The sequence below is a fragment of the Lontra canadensis genome, unplaced genomic scaffold, assembly GCF_010015895.1.
Source record: "Lontra canadensis isolate GAN:19392208 unplaced genomic scaffold, GSC_riverotter_1.0 scaffold1, whole genome shotgun sequence".
NCBI lineage: Eukaryota > Metazoa > Chordata > Mammalia > Carnivora > Mustelidae > Lontra > Lontra canadensis.
In genome coordinates, this window is record NW_022630995.1 from 90,274,370 (window position 1) to 90,294,416 (window position 20,047).

The following is a 20,047-nucleotide window of genomic DNA, read 5'->3' on the forward strand; positions in this document are numbered from 1 at the left end:
ATAGTATTCCATTGTGTGGGTATGTGTGTATGTATATATACACACACACACACACACACACACACACACACATACCACATCTTTATCCATTCATCTGTTGATGAACATCTAGGTTATTTCCATAGTTTGTCTATTGTGGACTTTGCTGCTGTAAACATTCAGGAGCATGTGCCCCTTCAGATCACTACATTTATATCGTTAGGTAAATACCTAAGGTACATACCTTGCTGGGTCGTAGGGTAGTTCTATTTTCAACTTTTTAAGGAAACTCCATACTGTTTTCCAGAGAGGCTGAACCAGCTTGCATTCCCACCAACAGTGTAGGAGGGTTCTCCTTTCTCTGCATCCTTGCCAACATCTGTCATTTCCCAACTTGTTAATTTTAGCCATTCTGACTGGTGTGAGGTGGTATCTCACTGTGGTTTTGATTTGTATTTCCCTGATTCTGAATGATGTTGAGCACTTGGAAAAACTTACTTTTCAAACACATTTTAGGGCACCTGGGTGGCTCAGTCAGTTAAGTGGCTGACTTCAGCTCAGATCTCGATCCCAGGGTCCTGGGATCCAGCCCTGTATCAGACTCCGTGCTTGGCAGAGAGCCTGCTTCTCCTCCTTCTGCCTGATACTCTGCCTACTTGTGCTTGTTCTCTCTCTCACTCTCTCTGTCAAATATATAAATAAAAATCTTTAAAAACACATTTTATTCTAGGTGACCACAGTGATAAGCTAAGTCAATGTTTGTCATTAAGCTGCGGAATACCAGCATCCAACAACCCATCTCTGATGGCATTTTATTTTTCTTTTCTGATCTCAAACTCAATCAGATAAGATGACCAATTTCAAATTTCCATTTTTTTTTTTTTGAGTGCTAGACTGAATCATCATGCCTGAAGTCAATTATTATGTTGGTCTTTCTCCCCACTGAGTCAATGGACTACATTCCCACAGGTTTAGGCAGGAAGTGTTTATTAAGGAATATTAATAAGGTCCCAGCAACAATTCTCATACCACACCAAAGAACTAGGTGGTTAACTAACTAATACTGCTGATCCTACTGCTTCAGTTGCTATATGGAAAGAGCCATCATAATTATTCATTTTACCTTTAGCTTTTAAATTGTTTTATTACTCAAAATAAGCTTCATTTTATTACTTAGCTTTTAAACTCTGTGCTGTGCCTTTACCACTTTCACAATTTTCTGCTCCTCAGTGAGGAAAAACCCACTTATTCTGGTCAGGGGCACATTAAGCACACATGGAAGTACCATAGGCCCTACTGACGAGGGTTTTTTTTTTGTTTTGTTTTGTTTTTTTTTTTTTCATTTTAGACATGTTCACAAGAACGTTAGCTCTTACAGCATGAACCCATTGAAGTCAGCCTGGAAACATGTCACGTGCAGATTTTGCTGCTTTCTCAAACCTCTTGATATAAAAGAAAACAATTCTACTACCAAGGGTTTGTGACAGCCTAGTTTTGTTAGAGGCTGTTTTGTAGGAAGGCATATGACAGTATGTCAAACACTGTACCATTCAGAATGCCTCTAGACATATCCCTAGAAAAGCAAAGGCCACCATTATTGCCAACCCCACAAATTCACTGCCTTTCTTTCTGTGTGCTATTGCAACTTTGGTGCCCTATTATTCCAGGCTTGTTTCTTGATGTGACTTACTTATGAATCAGGGTCTCATGAAGCTGCATCAAACTGGCAGAACCTAAGTCACATGTCTGCAAGCTAGTGGAAAAGGTAATTAGAAATACAGAGTTTCAATTTGGGAAAATGAGATACACAATGGAGGAGCTATTGAAATACACAATGAATGCTTGATAGTTTTTAGATAGCTGTTAGAGATTTGCACTAACATCAGTTATGTAATTCATAATGATACAATAGCAAACAATTATAAAGTTCTTACCTTGTATAATTTTTTCTATGCATTCTACATATTAGCTCCTTTATCATCACATCTCCCCTGTGTGATTGACATGGTTATCTTATTTTAGGGATGAGGAAACTGAAGCCTCAAGAACATGCTCAAGGTCACAGTGATTGCACATTGCAGAGTTGAGATTTAGAAGCATTTATGTTTCAGGAGTCCAGACTCTTGCTCTGAACCAATATGCATATAACCTTTTGCATATAAATAACATCAGCAAATTATTATGGAATAGGCAAAAGAAAAATAAAAAAAGAAAAGTAAACAGAATTTATGAATAAGAAAATCACAGAAAATAAACAGTGATGGTCAATAAAATTGGATTATAAATACTCTAGAGAAAACTATGATATAATTATTTCCTTTTTTTGGGCCCAATATTCACATACATTACCTGCATGAATCATATTTATCTTAAGGAATTACCTTAGATATCATTTTCTCAAAGTTTAAATTCTGTAAATACATAGTTCAAATCCCCTTCAAGCTGCCCCATACTACTGACCATCAGAATAGTTATAATACTCAGTTGTAATTGTTTAGTTTTTGGGTACTAGCATCATGAGGGTATGTGCCTTGTTTGACATAACTTCAGTGGTGGTCTTAGAATTTTTCCATACTAGCCACTCAATAAAAATTGTTAGATATTGTTAAATGTAATAAAACAGCTGCTATTGACTCTTAAGGATTATTCAAAAATTCTAGATATCCTTTCACTTTAGAATTTCTAATGTATGCTTAAAAAAAGTAAAATAACATAGTTTCTCCACAATGGAACTTACTCTAATCTCCTTACTTAGAGTTTTACTCTTGTAACATATATTAGCATATTTATTAAACCAATAGAGACTGAAGTCCTTTCAAAGGAGGTAAAGAATATACTACACATTGTAATGATTTCTAATCAAAGCAGAAGTTAATGAAATCTTGCCAGACAGAAATTCATCCACTTAGTAGATTAAAATAACAAGAAAAGGAAAAGAAGAAAAAAGAAAAGGAAAAAATATTCAAAATGCCCTGAACTTCATACAGACAAAAGTTATTCTTGAAAGATTAAAAACACCTTTAAAATAAAAGTGATTTAAAATCAGTCTCAATTAGGTTAAATTGCACTCCTTGTGATTTCCTTTCTATAAAACTTCATATATTAACTTCTCTATTTGATTTGACTATTATGTGCTTTGCATATGAATATATTCATGTGTTAAGCTGTCTGAATTAATTTAAATATGATATAACTTGGTTAACACTAATAGTCTATTTTGACAAATTGAAAGGAAAAAGCACCTTAAAAGACAAAGTATATGAAAATTTTTACATCCTTGAGAAATATGTTTCACTGGTTAAAATTGTGCATTAAAATTACACAGGTGAAATAATTCTTATAGAAAGTTTCATTTTAATGTGTGTAAAATAAGCAAGAGTGAGAATTTAGGACCAAAGAAAATCACAACAGTATTGTGAATTACAATGAGAATATCCTTTTGATTTTAGAACTGTCTGCCTATCTTAGGATATGCTTGCTTTTGAGAAGAATTTGTGTGTATTAAATTTTTGGGAGGAGAGCACAGTCAGATTTTTCTTGAACCATTTAATAAACAAGACCAGCAGCTCCAGCAAATACCATTGGAAATGTTTATATTGAAGTATGAACAAACATAATCGCAGGGAGTCTGTGTCCTTATGCTGAAGCCCAGAATGAAGCTCATTATTTTCTGGCTGTAGACTGGTCAGGGCCCCCTCCCACAGAAACTCTCTCCCAAGGAGCAGACCTGAACATGGGGCTCCCAGGATGGCTTCTCTCAAGAAAAGGGGGAGAGTAAAATGGGTAGGTTATCATTAACTCAGAAATTCCTTTCCCAGATATTCTGTTTCTGTAATTCTCTTCTCTCCCTTACCAATCTAAGTGGAGGAGAATGTTAGGATACAGCAAGAGTAGCATGTTCTTAGATGAGTGGATAAGTGTAGATCTGGCACTCTAGCCTAACAGTAATTAAGGACTGTGTAAGAAGTTGGCAGAGCACCTTATGAGAAATGGCATGTGTTTATGACAGAAAGGTTTGGTATCCAAGGTGGAGCCTGAAACAATTGGAGAGAATGAATTGACTGGCTAGTGATTTGCTTGATAAAACCAGGTTCTATTAAAGCCCCATATTGGAGATAAAGATAATATATCAACACTGGAAAACTGGAAGAAGAATTTAAGAGATTATCATATTAACAGAGAGACCCTGGGGACAGGGAAGAAAAAAAAAAAAACATTGAGTGATTCTTACTCCAAGTTTTTTCATATATTTAAGACTTGCTTGTTTGTTTCATTATTCATTTAAATATTTATTATTATTTTTCCTTTTCTGATACCTGTTTGTCCTTCTCTGACCATTTTTCTCTTTGGATTTTGGTGTTTTGTTAATTTTGGGAATCTTTATATACTAAGAAAATTAAGGCTTTGCTGTGATTTGTTTTTTAAGTAGGTCAATTTTTTTTGATCTTTCTAATTGTTATTTTAGGCACACAATTTGTTTTATAAAAATAGAAGATTAAATCACAACTATTTCATAGCTGGTGTGAAAAATGTGTGTGTGAGAGAGAGAAAGAAGGAAAGAGAGATTCTCATTCTGTTTCAGCAGTATGAACTTCATTTGATGGCATTTTAAATTATTGAGCTTAATTTTTGTTTGCAATCTTTTACATCAGGAGTTGACTTTGATTTAGGTTTTTTTTTTTTTTTAATGTGGTAATTGGTGCATGTTTTATACTCTAGGTTTGTTCTATTTTGCCTGCTTGTATTGTATATGTTTGTAGGAACTCTGGGGATTCTACAAATTTGGGAGTTTAATTAGAGCATTTGGAATTGGTGTGTGCAAAGGAAACCTAAAACAATTGGTTTAATATACTTTTATGGAAAAGTATTTTTCTGTGCAGCACATTCTGTACCTTGACAAAGTAAGCAATTTAGGATATGCAACAATGATTAGATATATTATCCCTATCTGCCATTTTTAATTTACTTGTATCTCATATCCACCATTTTCATTTTCAGATTGATGATAATATCATTTGGAATTTGATAGATTGTTATGCTGCTATTTTAACTTTAGTGAGGTAGGTCATTAGTGAATGCTACCTCTACTTTCTGAATGAGTTGTCTTCAATGCTGCTCATCAAAAACAGTTTCTGAATGGGCATTAGTTACTTTCTTTTAAGCTTAAGTGAGAGCTTTTTTACATATTACTTTTTAAAGTTCAAAGTAATAAATTTTGAAATGATCATGTAAATGGAAAAACAGCTTAAATTACTATAATCTGATAAGATACTTTAGAAGCTTGTAATTTTATTAACATGGCTGTCTCAACTGAAAAACATAGCTGTTTCAATTTATACTGCTGGCCAACCTCTGTGCAATTAAGCATATCAGCAAACCATAAAACTGCAGAGATTAAAATAATGTTATTGTCTAGAATTAATGATAAATTTATGCAATTCTGCCTGGTATAACTACAACTGAATTGACAATAACTTTAAGTGTTTCCATTTCCATCATTTATACCATATTTGAAATATCACAGGGTAGAAGATGGATTTTAGCCTGGGTAATTAGCCAGTGGGAAAGTGAAAATTATTTCATGAGGTCCAGGAACCAATCACCTACTGAAAGTTCTAATTAAAATGTAATAAATTTTCATTAAGCTACTACTGAGTAACAAAGATGTAAAAACCTTAACAAGGTTCTATTTTAATATTATTTTTTAGTCCTTATATTCAGAATAAAATTGCAAAATATAGAGACCATGCTTGTTAGAATTGCTATTCTAGTGTTTCACATAGAAGGGATAAACAGCAAGAGATATATATTTTTTTCACTGCCATTATCTAAAATTAAAAATAAATGGGGCACCTGGGTGGCTCAGTGGGTTGGAGCCTCTGCCTTCAGCTCAGGTCATGATCCCAGGGTACTGGGATCGAGCCCCACATTGGGCTCTCTGCTCAGCAGGGAGCCTGCTTTTCCTTCTCTCTCTCTCTGCCTCCCTCTCTGACTACTTGTGATCTCTGTCTGTCAAATAAATAAATAAAATCTTAAAAATAAATAAATAAATATTTTTATCTTAAAAATAAGAAGTGGTATATCTTGTACCTTTTATAAACTCATCTCTTTGTGCACTTTCTCTCTTTGGAGGGAAAAAAGAAAGGAATATGTGCTGCCTCATTAAAATAGGCCAAAGTATCATCCAATTGGATCATTGACCCTTAAAGTCTTATTATGCGGATTATTTGATATCTATGTGCAAATCAGGATTTTGAGTCTTTTAAAATAATTCTGTCATACCATGACCTCCAAAGCCTATAGTCCATTTTTGGAATTCCTTTATCACTTGCTGATTCCATTTTTAAAAAATTTATTTATTTGAGAGAGAGAGAGAGATAGAGAGTGAGCAAGCAGGAGCTGGGTGGGAGAGGGAGAGGCAGACTCTGCTGAGCTGGGAACCTGACATGGGGCTCCATTCCAAGATCTTGGGATCATGACCTGAGCCCAAGGCAGACACTGAACCAACTGAGCCACCCAGGTGCCCCTTCCGATTCCATTTTTAATGTATTCCTATTTCTCTCTTCTTCATCACATTCCATCACATTAGCATTTTATTATTTCTTCAAAACAATAAACATATCTTTGCCTCTGATACTTTCAGTGTTGCTCTTCATTTTGCATGAGGTGCTCACTTTGCCATTTTCTCCAGAACTCATTTGTTCATTTGATGCGGGTTTCTGATGAGATGTCCTGTCTGAGATGCTTTCTTTAACTGATTGATGAATTAGCCAGTTCCATATTCAAACTCCTTACCCTGTTTTATTCTTTTTACATCACTATAATTAACTTACATTTGTGTTTCTTTATTTTCCACTAGAATGTAATTTGAATTTGTGAAGAGAATTTGTTTTTATCTTCATACTTGTATCCACTATATATGTTTGACATTTGAGTGCTTACTAAATATTTCTTTTTTAAAAAATTTTTAAATTAATTAATTAATTTATTTACTTTTAAAGATTTTACTTATTTATTTGACAGAGATCACAAGCAGGTAGAGAGGCAGGCAGAGAGAGAGGAGGAAGCAGGCTCCCCACTGAGCAGAGAGCCCGATGTGGGGCTCGATCCCAGGACCCTGGGATCATGACCTGAGCCGAAGGCAGAGGCTTTAACCCACTGAGCCACCCAGGTGCCCCTAAATATTTCTTAAAAGAAGAAAATACTTTGAAGCGTTTTAATCAGGAATGGATGCTGGATTTTGTCAAATGCTTTTTTCTGCATCAGTTGAGAGGACCATGTGGATCTTCTCTCTTCTCTTATTAATTTGTTCTATCACATTGATTGATTTTCGAATGTTGAACCATCCTTATAGCCCAGGGATGAATCCCACCTGGTCATGGTGGATAATCTTTTTAATATGCTGTTGGATCCTGCTTGCTAGGATCTTGTTGAGAATCTTAGCATCCATATTCATCAGTGATATTGGTCTGAAATTCTCCTTTTTGGTAGGGTCTTTAACTGGTTTGGGGATCAGGGCAATGCAGGCTTCATAGAAAAAATCTGGAACTTTTCCTTCTGCTTCAATTTTTTGAAACAGCTTCAGAGAATAGGTGTTATTTCTTCTTTGAAAGTTTGGTAGAATTCTCCAGGGAATCCATCAGGTCCTGGGCTCTTGTTTTTTGGGAGGTTTTTCATCACTGCTTCAATCTTGATACTAGATATCAGTCTATTCAGGTTGTCGATTTCTTCCTGGTTCAATTTTGGGAGTTTATAGTTTTCCAGGAATGCATCCATTTCATCTAGGTTGCTTAGCTTATTGGCATATAACTGTTGATAATAACTTCTGATGATTGTTTCTACTTCCTTGGTGTTAGTTGTGATCTCTCCCTTTTCATTCATAATTTTATGAATTTGGGCTTTCTTTCTTTTCTTTTGAATTAGTGTGGCCAATGGTTTATCGATCTTATTGATTCTTTCAAAAAACCAGCTTCTAGTTTCATTGATACGTTCTACTGTATCTCTGGTTTCTAACTCATTGATCTCCGCTCTGATCTTGATTATTTCCCTTATGTGTGGAGTTCATTTGATTTGTTGTTGATTCTCCAGTTCTTTAAGGTGTAGAGAGACAGCTGCTATGTTCTGGATTTTTCAATTTTTTTGAGGGAGGCTTGGATGGCTATGTATTTCCCCCTTAGGACTGCCTTTGCTGTATCCCATAGGTTTTGGACCAAAGTGTCTTCATTCTCATTGGTTTCCATGAATTGTTTCAGTTCTTCTTTGATCTCCTGGTTGATCCAAGCATTCTTAAGCAAGGTGGTCTTTAGCTTCCAGGTGTTTGAGTTCTTTCCAAAGTTTTCCTTGTGATTGAGCTCCAGTTTCAAAGCATTGTGATCTGAGAATATGCAGAGAATCATCTCAGTCTTTTGGTATCGGTTGAGTCCTGATTTGTGACCCAGTATGTGGTCTATTCTTGAGAAGGTTCCATGTGCACTTGAGAAGAATGAGTATGCTGTTGTTTTAGGGTGGAATGTTCTGTATATATCTATGAGGTCCATCTGGTTCAATGTGTCATTCAATGCTCTTGTGTCTTTATTGATTTTCTGCTTTGATGATCTATTTCTGAGAGAGGTGTGTTAAGATCTCCTACTATTAATGTATTTATATCAATATGACTCTTTATCTTGATTAACAGTTTTCTTATGTAATTGGCTGCTCCCATATTTGGGGCATATATGGAATCAGAAGAGACCCAAAATCGCTAAGGAAATGTTGAAAAACAAAAATAAAACTGGCGGCATCACGTTACCTGATTTCAAGCTTTACTACAAAGCCGTGATCACCAAGACAGCATGGTACTGGCATAAAAACAGACACATAGACCAGTAGAACAGAGTAGAGAGCCCAGATATGGACCCTCAACTCTATGGTCAAATAACCTTTGACAAGACAGGAAAAAAATATACAGTGGAAAAAAGACAGTCTCTTCAATAAATGGTGCTGGGAAAACTGGACAGCTGTATGTAGAAGAATGAAACTCGACCATTCTCTTACACCGTACACAAAGATAAACTCAAAATGAATAAAATACCTCAATGTAAGACAGGAATCCATCAGAATCCTAGAGGAGAACATAGGCAGTAATCTCTTTGATATCAGCCACAGCAACTTCTTTCAAGATATGTCTCCAAAGGCAAAGGAAACAAAAGCGAAAATGAACTTTTGGGACTTCATTAAAGTCAAAAGCTTCTGCACAGCAAAGGAAACAGTCAACAAAACAAAGAGGAAACCCACAGAATGGGAGAAGATATTTGCAAATGACAGTACAGACAAAAGGTTGATATCCAGGATCTATAAAGAACTCCTGAAACTCAACACACACACAAAACAGACAATCATATAAAAAAATGGGCAGAAGATATGAACAGACACTTCTCCAATGAAGACATACAAATGGCTATCAGACACATGAAAAAATGTTCATCATCACTAGCCATCAGGGAGATTCAAATTAAAACCACATTGAGATATCACCTTACACCAGTTAGAATGGCCAAAATTAGCAAGACAGGAAACAACATGTGTTGGAGGGGATGTGGAGAAAGGGGAACCCTCTTACACTGTTGGTGGGAATGCAAGTTGGTGCAGCCACTTTGGAGAACAGTGTGGAGATTCCTCAAGAAATTAAAAATAGAGCTTCCCTATGACCCTGCAATTGCACTACTGGGTATTTACCCCAAAGATACAGATGTAGTGAAAAGAAGGGCCATCTGTACCCCAATGTTTATAGCAGCAATGGCCACGGTCGCCAAACTGTGGAAAGAACCAAGATGCCCCTCAACGGACGAATAGGTAAGGAAGATGTGGTCCATATACACTATGGAGTATTATGCCTCCATCAGAAAGGATGAATACCCAACTTTTGTAGCAACATGGACGGGACTGGAAGAGATTATGCTGAGTGAAATAAGTCAAGCAGAGAGAGTCAATTATCATATGGTTTCCCTTATTTGTGGAGCATAACAAATAGCATGGAGGACAAGGGGAGTTAGAGAGGAGAAGGGAGTTGAGGGAAATTGGAAGGGGAGGTGAACAATGAGAGACTATGGACTCTGAAAAACAACCTGAGGGGTTTGAAGCGGCGGGGAATGGGAGGTTGGGGGAACCACGTGGTGGGTATTGGAGAGGGCACGTATTGCATGGAGCACTGGGTGTGGTGCAAAAACAATGAATACTGTTACTCTGAAAATAAATTAAAAAAATTAAAAAAAAGGAGAAAATAATAATTGAAAGAAAAAATGATAAAAATGGTTAATGAATTAATTATCTGTAGTTTATGGAAGAGATACTGATATTTAAAATCAAAATTAGTTTATGGAAGAGATACTGGCATTTAAAATCAAAATTCTTATGACTACATGATAAACTTAATCTTTGTATGCCAAAAATTGTTTTGTTTCATAAAGATTTTATTTCATAAAAAAGCTAGATTCTTCTCACTTTTTCTATTCAGGTTTGTTTTGTTTTTGTTTTTGTTTTTGTTTTTGTTTTTGTTTTTGGAAGGAGAATGTAGTGGAGCTTATACTTTAGTTCTGAATCACTTATATAACTCACTTCTAGTAGCTCTGTTTTCTCAAGTACTCTTCCCTATGTGGTTTGGAGTTAGAGTTGGCCAAAGCAGACACATATACAAGGTGTAGATGGCAAAAATGAAGAGGAAGCCATTACTCTTAGAAGATTGTGATGTACAGACAGGGTGACACAAAAGCAGATGACTGGCCCCACCATCCAATGGCAATGCGAGCTGATGATCGAATATTACACTGCAGTTTCCTTAAAAGTAACAGCTTTCTCAGACCACATCATGAAACTGTTCCTGGATACACTGGACTACCAGATACCCATAGCTTTGGAGCTTTTCCAGTAAACTGTTAAGCACCTACTCACAGCATTGCCTCACACCAGTGATTTTTTCTGATGCTCTGACTTCCTGCTCTGAAACCTGTCTTTAACTTTGCCACATTTGTGTAAGTTCTCATTTCTATGATAAACACCTTATTCCCTTAATAATGTCAATGGCTTTGTTTTGTTGACTAATAAAACTGATAAAACTTTTGTAACTGAGTATCAGTCATCTGTCATTATACTTCTTTATACTGTTTGATCCTGGCTGCTATAGCTAAATAAAACCTCATAAAAAACAAGTTGTAATGTATATTTATTTATATATGCATATGTGAATGTATAGGGAGCAGAACTTTAAAAGAAGATTTTCATTAAGCCTAAAAATTATACTTTACATAACCTCTTCCCCAATCTTCACATTGTTCAGTATTTTCCCCATTTCAACAGTATTTTATGACCCTAAAATGGATAAAAATTCTATTTTTGTGTTTATAGTGAAGATAAATAGTCATTGAGTCTAGTGAAACTGTTGTCACAGAATACTGAATCTGTTGAATTTACTTTGAAGAGTTTTAATCAGGAACAGATGCTGTATTTTGTCAAATGCTTTTTCTGCATCAATTGAGAAGACCATGTGGTTCTTCTCTCTTCTCTTATTGATTTGTTCTACCACATTGATTTGCAAATGTTGAACCACCCTTGCATCCCAGAGATAAATCCTGTCTGATCATGGTGGATAATCTTAACATACTGTTGGATCCTATTAGCTAGGATCATGTTGAGAATTTTGGCACCCTATATTTTTCAGGAATATTGGTCTGAAATTCTCCTTTCTGATGGTATCTTTGCCTGGTTTGGGGATAAGAGTAATGCTGGTTTCATAGAAAGAGTCTGAACAGAGTAGAGAGCCCAGATATGGACCCACAACTCTATGGTCAACTAATATTCAACAAATCAGGAAAAAATATATAGTGGAAAAAAGACAATCTCTTCAATAAATGGTGCTGGGAAAATTGGACAGCTATGTATAGGAGAATGAAACTTGACCATTCTCTTACACCATACACAAAGATAAACTTAAAGTGGATAAAAGACCTCAATGTGATGCAGGAATCTATCAAAATCCTAGAGGAGAATGTAGGCAATAACCTCTTCGACATCAGCCACAGCAACTTCTTTCAAGACATGTCTCCAAAGGCAAAAGAAACAAAAATGAAAATGAACTTTTAGAACCTCATCAAGATCAAAATCTTCTGCACAGCAATGGAAACAGTTAACAAAACAAAGAGACAACCCACAGAACAGGAGAAGATACTCACAAATGACACTACAGACAAAGGGCTGATATCCAAGATCTATAAAGAACTCCTGAAACTCAACACACACAAAACAGATAATCATGTCAAAAAATGAGCAGAAGATATGAACAGACATTTCTCCAAAGAAGACATACAAATGGCTAACAGACACATGAAAAATGTTCATCATCACTAGCCATCAGGGAAATTCAAATCAAAACCACATTGAGATACCACCTCATATCAGTTAGAATGGCCAAAATTAACAAGACAGGAAACAACAAGTGTTGGAGAGGATGTGGAGAAAGGCGAACCCTCTTACACGTTGGTAGGAATGCAAGTTGGTGCAGCTACTTTGGAAAATAATGTGGAGATTCCTCAGGAAATTAAAAATAGAGCTACCCCATGACTCTGCAGTTGCACTACAGGGTATCTACCCCAAAGATACAGATGTAGTGAAAAGAAGGGCCATCTGTACCCAAATGTTCATAGCAGCAATGGCCACAATTGCCAAATTGTAGAAAAAGCCAAGATGCCCTTCAACAGATGAATGGATAAATAAAATATCGTCCATATATACAGTGGAATATTATGCTTCCATCAGAAAGGACGAATTTCCAATTTTTGTATCAACATGGATGGGACTGGAGGAGATTATGCTGAGTGAAATAAGTCAAACAGAGAAAGTCAGTTATATGGTTTCACTTACTTGTGGAGCATAAGGAATATCATGGAGGACATTAGGAGAAGGAAAGGGAAAGTGAATGGGGGAAATCGGAGGGGAAGATGAACCATGAGAGACTCTAGGTTATGAGAAGCAAACGGGGGGTTATGGCAGGGAAGAAGGTGGGGGTATGGGTGAGTTTGGTGGTGGGTTTAAGGAGGGCACATATTGCATGGAGCACTGGGTGTGGTGCTTCCAGGGTCTTTCTATGAAGCCAGCATTATCCTGATCCCCAAACTAGGAAAAGACCCCATCAAAAAGAAGAATTTCAGACCAATATCCCTGATTAATATGGATGCCAAAATTCTCAACATGATCCTGCCTAACAGGATGCAGCAGTGCATTAAAAAGATTATCCACCATAACCAGGTGGGATTTATCTCTGGGATGCAAGGGTGGTTCAACATTCTCAAATCAATCAATGTGATAGAACAAATCAATAAAAGAAGGGAGAAGAATGACATGGCCTTCCCAATTGATGCAGAGAAAAACATTTGACAAAATATAGTATCTGCTCCTGATTAAAACTCTCCAGGGATGCCTGGGTAGCTCAGTGGGTTAATCCACTACCTTCAGCTCAGGTCATGATCCTAGGGGCCTTGGATTGAGTCCCGCATCAGGCTTCTTGCTCAGCAGGGAACCTGCTTCTTTCTCTGCCTCTGCCTGCCTCTCTGCCTACTTGTGCGTGCTCTCTCTCTCTCTCTCTAACAAATAAATAAAATCTTAAAAAAAAAAAACTCTTCAAAGTATAGGGATAGAGGGACCATTCCTCAACTTCATAAAATCTATCTATGAGAAACCCACAGCAAATATCATTCTCAATGGGGAAAAGCTGACAGCCTTCCCTTTGAGATCAGGAACATGACAAGGATGCCCACTCTCACCACTCTTTTTCAACATAGTACTAGAAGTCCTAGCAACAGCAATCAGACAACAAAAAGAAATAAAAGGTATTCAAATTGGCAAAGAAGAGATCAAACTCTCTCTTTTAGCAGATGACATGATACTTCTTGTGGAAAGCCAAAAAGATGCCACTGCAAAATTACTAGGACTCATACAGCAATTCAGTAATGTGGCAGGACACAAAATCAATGCACATAAATCAGTTGCTTTCTTATACACTAACAATGAAAGTAAAGAAAGGGAAATGAGAGAATCAATTCTATTTCCTATAGCACCAGGAACCATAAGATACCTGGGAATAAACCTAACCAAGTAGGTAAAGGATCTGTACTTGAGAAACAGAACACTCATGAAAGAAATTGAAGAAGACACAAAAAGATGGAAGAGCATTCCATAATCATAGATCGGAAGAATAAACATTGTTAAAATGTCTGTACTGCCTAGTGCCATCTATATTTTCAATGCCATCCTGATCAAAATTCCACTGACATTTTTCAAAGAGCTTGAACAAACTATCCTAAAATTTGTATGGAGCCAGAAGAGACCGTGCATTGCTAAGGAAACATGGAAAAACAAAACAAAACAAAACAAAACTGGGGGCATCACGTTGCCTGATTTCAAACTTTACTACAAAGCTGTGATCATCAAGACAGCATGGTTCTGGCACAAAAACACCCACATAGAGCAGTGGAACAGAGAAGAGGGTCCAGATATGGACCCACAACTCTGTGGCCAAATAATCTTTGACAAAGCAGGAAAAAATATCCAGTGGAAAAAAGATAGTCTCTTCGGCAAATGGTGCTGGGAAAATTGGACACGTATGTATTAAAAAATGAAACTCGACCATTCTCTTACACCACACATAAAGATAAACTTGAAATATAAAAGACCTCAATGTGAGGCAGGAATCTACCAAAATCCTAGAGGAGAACATAGGCAATAACCTCTTCGACATTGGCCACAACACAGTATTATTAACTATATCCACAAACTTTAAATTATGCAACATGTTGATTTGATTTCTATATTGTAAAATGATTACTTAGCATTAGTTCAAACCTGTATCACATCACATAATTTTTATTTCATTCTGTGGCAAGAACACTTAAGATCTAGTCTTTTAGAACTTTAAAATATATACTATATTGTTGACTTAATCACCATGATGTGTGTTAGATCCCCAGATAAACTCATTTAACTTAAAACTGAAAGTTTGTACCTTTTTGCCAACATCTCCCCATTTCCCCAATCATTTAGAGCTTGGCAGTCATTGTTCTATCTGACAGCTTAAGTTCATCTTTTTTAGAGTCCACTTGTAAGTGAGATTATAGAGTTCTTGTCTTTCTGTGTCTGGCTTATTTCATTTAGAATAATGTCCTCCACATTTTGCCCATGCTGTCACAAATGTCAGGATTTCCTTCTTTCTTAGGGCTGAGTAATATTCTATTGTGTGTGTTACAAATTTTTAGTAGCATTTTGGTTAGCCTCATATTTGTGGGCTTTTTCCAAAAACTTTTGTGATTGATTTTGAATTTTATAATATTTTTGTCAGAAAAGATGCATGAAATGATTTTCAAATTCCTAAGTTAATTGAGAATTGTTTTGTGAGCTATACTGGAGAATGTTCTATGTGCACTTGAAAAGAATGTGTATTTTGTTGTTTTTTTGGATGAAATATTGTATATATACCTGTTAAGTCTATCTAGTTTAATGTCATTCAAAGACACTGTTTACTGATTTTCTGTCTGGATGATCCATCCATCTATGTAAGTGAGTTATTCAAGTCCCTTACTATTATTGTATTACTCTTTCTCCCTTTAGATATGTTAATGTTTCCTTTATGTATTAAAGGTACTCTTATTTTGGGTGTATAGATATTTACAATTTTATATCCTCTTATTGGATTTTCCTTTATCGTCATGTAATACTCTTTTTTTCTCTTGTTATTGTTTGTTTTAAAGTTTATTTGATTGATATAAGCATTGCTACTCTGACTTTTTCTACTTCTGTTAGCTGGAGTACATTTTTCCACCCTTTCATTTTTAGTCGGTATGTGTCTTTAGGTCTGAAGTGAGTTTCTTATCAGTAGTATATAGATAGGACTTGTTTCTTAATGCATTTCACAACCTTATGTCTCCTGATTGGATCATTTAGACCATTTACATATGTATTTTATAAATATACATATATATTAATTTTTATGAAAGATTTATTAAAAAGAGAGAGTGCAGGGGGGAGAGGAAGAGGGGAGAGAATCTTAAGCAGATTACATGCTGAGTGTAGAACCCCATATGTCGCTCCATCTCACGACCTTGAGATCACAGCCTGAGCTGAGACCAAAAGCCAGATGCTTAACTGAATTTACCATTTAGGAGATAATTTACATTTAAATTAATTATTGATAGTGTCACCAAGTTCTTCCAGTCTTCCTCTTAGTCCAGTGAGCATCTTTATGATCATTACTTTAAACTTTCTCAGGCATGTTGCTTATCTGTTTCATTTAGTTCTTTTTCTGAGGTTTTGTTGGGAACATATTCCTCTGTCTCTCCATTTTACTTGATCTTCTGTATTTGTTTCTATGAATTCAGTGTAATAGCTACTTCTAAAATTGAAGGAATGGTCTTTTTAATGGTTGTGTCCTTTGTAGATTTTGTGGCTGGTGACTTTGACTGGTTTGCTAGAGCTCTGTGAGGCGTGGGCTACATTTCTGGGGCACTTAATCCTGGGGCTGCCTTGGTGGGATGGCCAGAGTGAAGGGTGCATGAAGCAGGGGAGTCCCAGGGCGTTCTGTACACATGGGATCTTGACAATTGCGCTAAAGCTGAAGTGGGTGTAAGCCAGAATGTCCTGGGGTATTCAGTGCAGGAAGTGTTCTGATGGGGCAACTGGAGCTGTCCTTGGTACAGACTGGAGGGTTCTGGTGTGCTCCATAAGGATGAATGCTGGTGGGATGGCTAGATCCCAGACAGGATGCAGAATGGGGGTTTCCAGGGCTCTTCACACAAGAGTGTGCCTTGTGGCAGAGCTGGAGACAAAGCAAGTATGAGCCAAGAGGTCCTAGAGTGCTCTGTGTGAAGGGTACCCTAACAAGCCATCTCAAGCTGGGGTGGTGTGGGTCTTGTGTGAAAGAGGTCCCTGGGGTTCACTGAGGCAGCAGGCCAGCTTTTGTGTCCAGACCCTGTTTTCTTCTGGGTGTGATATCAAACTGAAGTGAGTCACTTGTAGGAAGCACACTATTAGGTACTTTTTCCATTTATATTAAAGTAATTATTGATAGGTAAGAACTTAGTTTTGGCTTTTCAGTAATTGTTTTCTGGCTCTTTTGTAGTTTCTTTGATCCTTGCTTTCTCTCTTGCTGTCATTGTTTGTGATTTGTTAATGTTTTGTATTGGTTTGGTTCTTTGATCCCTTCCTTCCTTCCTTCCTCCCACTTTCTTTCTTTCTTTCTTTCTTTCTTTCTTTCTTTCTTTCTTTCTTCTACTTTCTCTTTCTTTTTCTTTCCTTCTTTCATTTCTTTTTTTCTTTTTTTTTTTCTGTGTCAGTCTTAGAGCTTTCTTATTATGTCTTGAATGGAACATCTTATGAATCTATTTTAAGATGATAGCAACTTAACTTGATTCACATACAAATTCTATACTTTTATTCCTCTTCATATTTTATGCTTTTGATATTACACCTTACATTATTTTATATTGTGTATCAACAAATTGTGTTAGCTAAATTGTTTTTAATAGTTTTGTCTTTTAACCTTCAAAATAGAGTTAAAAGTGAATCACCCGTGTGCACGTACACACACACACACACACACATCTCATTGGAGTTCTTGGTATTATTATGCTGAATTCCTTATCATGCAATTCATAGATATCCATTTTTTATGGGGTCAGCTACTGGAGTTTTAATATTACAGAGTATTCTTAATTTGACTATATATTTATCTTTATAGTAGTTTTAAACTTTCATATTTCTAATTAGCATTATTTTGCTTTAACTTGAAGAATCCTTTTAGCATTTCTTGTAAACCAGGCCTAGTGATGATTAATTTCCTCAGATTTTGTTTGTTTGGGAAAGTTGTTCTGTGTCCTTTATTTCTGAAGGGTGGTTTTGTTGGGTACAGTTTTCTTGGTTGGAAGTGGTTTTTTTTTTTTTTTTTTTTCCTTCTTTTAATACTTTGAATATATTGTCCTATTCTCTTCTGGTCTGCAAATTTGATGCTAAGAAATTAGATCATAGTCTTATAGGGGTTCCTTGTATATGACATGTCACTTTTTTCTTTCTGCTTTTAAAATTCTTTATTTATTTTGGACCTTTGGCAATTTGATTATAATATGGCGCAGGACTACTCCTAGACTGGACATGAGAAGGACTAAATCAGAGTCACAAAGCTCTGCAGTAGGACTGAACTAAGAAGGCCAGTCTCACAGACAGAGGTGGGTATGTCTCCTGCCTGGTTACTGGGTGAATAGAACTGGAAGCCAAAAGGGACTACAGCCAGGTAATGGGCTGCTTCCAGGTTCACAGCCAGGACTGACATTGGCAGGCATGTTATCTGAGGCATGGGTAGATGTGACCCTTGCTGGGTCCCCTGAGAGCAGGACCAATGTCAAACAGGTGTACAGCTGAAGCGACAGGGGACAAGACTGTTTCTACGTTTTCAGCTGGGACCATAATCATTGATCCTGCCATTTGGACATGGACCTGCCTTCTTGTAAGAGCCTTCCTTGGTCTCAGGTTCCACAGTTTCCTACCTGAGTTGCTAAACTCCTGCAGAGGTACTTTTGCCCATGGATGGCTACCAAATAGTTGCTGCTGGAAGATTTAAGCAGGGAACCTCCTATCCTTCCATCTTGCTGAGGTCACTCTCCAGGGTTTAAAGTTTTAATTTCTATTTTTATGTGAGGTAGATTTGATCATGATCAAATATAGATTGATAGAAATAAGTAAAGGAGAATTGATACCTATTTAAAACTTGCTTCAGAGATTATTAAAGGAGTCTAAATACTTATAATTGTGTTCAATGTGCATAAGTTGACTTAGAATTGGCTTACATTAATTTGGTTTTGTCTTCTAAAATCTGAAAGAATGGAGATTTGAAGAAGTAAAAACAAAAGTTCTAATTATCAAATGGCTAAATAGATTCAATTTCTTCTTTAAACAAGATTAAAATTGGTAGTGTTTTCTTCCAAATTTTGTGAATATTATGCATACACACACACACACACACACACACACACACACACTTCTTCTCCAATAAATTCCTGTTCTGCATAAACAACTCTTTAAGTATTACAACATTTCTCTGAAGATAGAAATATAATTTTTTCTCTCTTTTACTTGTTACATTCAGATATTTTCGATACTCATTTTTAATGGCAGTGCCAAGAAATGTTAGTTATTGGATTATTTCCCAGACTCTAGTTTAATATGTATCTAACATCTTCCAACTTCAGCATAAAAATAAATTCTAAATCTTACTGAGTCATTCAATCAGCAAACAGGTACTTCTCACTATTACCAGTTCCATACTTTATCACTGGAAGCTAGAAAACAGACAAGGATTATTTTATAGTAAAGGTATCATTATTATGATCATGCAAATGATCTAAATGGGCAAATGGAAAATCAAGTGAAATGCTAAAGTGATATTTTCCTTAGTGACTAGGCAATCTGGAGATTGTTATATTTTTTAACATAAACTGAAGAAGGAAAAAGAAGACTGGGTGGTGGTAGAGGACTGGTGTCATCTGATATTAGGAAACACTTTTCTACAAAAAAAAAATCACTATCCATAAATACTAAGTAACTCTCATAAGTAACTCCTAAATCATTTTCACAAAATGATTAGTAAGCTGCTACAAATTTTTTAAAAGTACATCATTGCAACATTAGGAAGGAAAATTCTCCAGTGTGTTTCTCTAAGAGGAATTTGGTAGGAAAGGAGAAGCCAATAAAGTAAATATGTGACCAGGTATTTTGTTTACTCAAGTTGAGTGGTTCTATATTTTTTTCAGTGACAGATTCAAATCCTAAACCTTGTTTAAATGTCCACATAATGACCTCAAATAGTAGAATAAATGATGCCAATGATATACATTGTTTTTATTTTTTGTTTTGTTTTTCTATTTTCATATGTAGTGTTCAGTTTGTTCTTTACTTAAGAACAGAAGTCAGGGGGCGCCTGGGTGGCTCAGTGGATTAAGGCCTCTGACTTTGGCTCAGGTCATGGTCCCGGGGTCCTGGGATCGAGCCCCGCATCGGG

General features: G+C 36.2%; 1 pseudogene; it reads right to left on the bottom strand.

Annotated features, from left to right (window-relative positions):
* Positions 1 to 1,159: 1,159 nt before the first annotated feature.
* LOC116866887 lies at positions 1,160 to 1,529 on the bottom strand (annotated as a pseudogene).
* Between the last annotated feature and the right edge of the window lie 18,518 nt (positions 1,530 to 20,047).